This window comes from Seriola dumerili, unplaced genomic scaffold (assembly GCF_002260705.1).
Source record: "Seriola dumerili isolate Sdu_G_001 unplaced genomic scaffold, Sdu_1.0 BDQW01000167.1, whole genome shotgun sequence".
NCBI lineage: Eukaryota > Metazoa > Chordata > Actinopteri > Carangiformes > Carangidae > Seriola > Seriola dumerili.
Window position 1 is genome coordinate 2,192,229 of NW_019174422.1, and position 2,194 is coordinate 2,194,422.

Consider the following 2,194-nt stretch of genomic DNA (forward strand, 5'->3'; position numbering starts at 1 on the left):
CTTCTCATATCTATTTAAAAGACAATGTTATACCTGTTGATATCTTTACTTTTTAATTCTTATTCAAAAAGCATGAGCATTTGCAATTACTATACAATGACCCCACCCATCAGTTTGGCATTCTTTGTTGAGCTGTTTCTTTGTTGGTTTTGTTGAGGTGTTACTTTTTCAGGTATTTGGTCATGAAAGCATTGGCCAAACTACAAGTTTGACCTTATGATGGTGGCAAAGAAAAAGTTAAAGGACCCCCAAACGTAAAAAGTCATCCAGATGGGAAGCTGAATATGGAGACAAAGTTTCATGGCAATCCATTCAATAATTCTTGAGACATATCACTCAAAACCACATATGTCATATGATGAGACGAAGAGTCAGGACATCATCATCAAGTCATCAACATTCATCATGTGGAAACCATGAATGTCTGTACCAGATTTTGTGTCAGTTCATCCAATATTTGTTAAGACATTTCAGGGGATAAGTGAAAAGTCTGACCTGCTACAGGCACTATGTGGGAAAAGTTAGGGGATCACCATAGTCACCAGGGTTCATCCTCTGGGGACCTTTGATATCGGTACCAAATTTCATGGAAATCTGTGAAACAATTGTGAAGACGTGTAACATAAAACCTAAAAGGTCAACCTCATGGTGGAGCTAAAGGAAAAGATCCTCAAAATCAGTAGGATTTATCCTCTGGGGACCATGAATCTCCACTAGTTTTTGAGATATTTGAGTCGGGGCGAAGTGATCAACAGACCGAGAGACATTTCCATCCCTACAGCCATGCTTTGGCTACAACATTGCTGGTACATATTCACTGATAGATGGGGATATCATTTTGTTCCAGCTGCTTAGCACACATACCATGGCCATTGTTTGGTTGATACAACAGTATCAGCATGTTGGGGTGTTGGAGGTGTTAGGAGAGAAGGTGCTCTCAGAAGAGATGAGTCTTCAGTTGATATAATCTACTAAAATAGTATGGGCATCAGAGTTAAACTGTGTGGCAGGTGTGCATGAAAACATTACAGAAATTTCCTGTTTTAAACCATAAAGCCAAAGAAAGCAGAGGGTCCTAGAAAAGTACATGACCAGAGTATACTGAGAGTTATACTGACTGCCAACCACACAGAGACTAAAATAAGATTGTGAGTTTGTGGTGTAGGACCAGCACAATGTGTATCAATAGAAAACCTGCAAAGACATGTAGGAAGGTATTTATCAGTACACTATACAACAGATTGGTTCCTCATCCTGCCATGTTCAGCAGGTGTTGGTGGGTTTTGATGCTGCTCATTTGCAATGAGAAGGCCGGCCCTGCTCTGTCTGAGCATGCAGCCGTGGCTGGAAAGACACATCTGTATCAAAAGTTCTTTAAGTTCATGGTTGGCTTCTTTATTGTTTCTCTCTTACATTTCAGGATGTGAGCATGGTAGCTTTTGCTGACAGCTTTAGTTGCTTTTGATTTAGTCATTCTCAAATAACAAAGATACAGTAGGGCCAACTTTCACTTTCTATAAAGCGAGGCTTCCTTCCTATCTCTTGTGTGCTGCTTCTAGTTATTTCTTTCTCTCTCTCATTTTTAAAAGAGAAATTTCCATCTATATCTTCAAGTAGGGAATAAATGGCCAGATGTTTATGAGGTTGTAAGGTTTCAGTTATATTTAGTACCTGCTACATGACTATGAGAGAGTGTCTCAGTCAGTGTGAGGCAGCTGGTTAGTTGTGGCTCTGAGGGAATTTCTCTGCAGGTTCTCTACAGTAGTTATTGATGGTGTTTTATTGCTTACTCTTTTTCCAACTGTGCAAACTCTATTTGTCACTACAACACCATGGAGATGAGTTGCTTAGATGTTTGCCAGTAAATTAAACTACAGTAGACATGGTTTGAGGGGAAATATAGCATATTTGATGACACCAGTCACATCAAGAACTTGTTTGACTAGTTTATTGCAGATCAAGATTTTTCATTTTGAATATGGAGTTGAAATCTGACAGAATGTTATGCCATGTTAACAGCTCTCTGAAGCTTTACTTCAGCACAGTGGAGCTTTGAGCTAAATACAATATGTCAGTGTGCTAACATACTCAGAACAACAATGCTAACATGCTCAAAACAACAATGCTAACGTGCATGACGTTTAGCAGGTTTTGTAAATTCTTGGACAATGTATAATTTTGATTGTGTGATGGC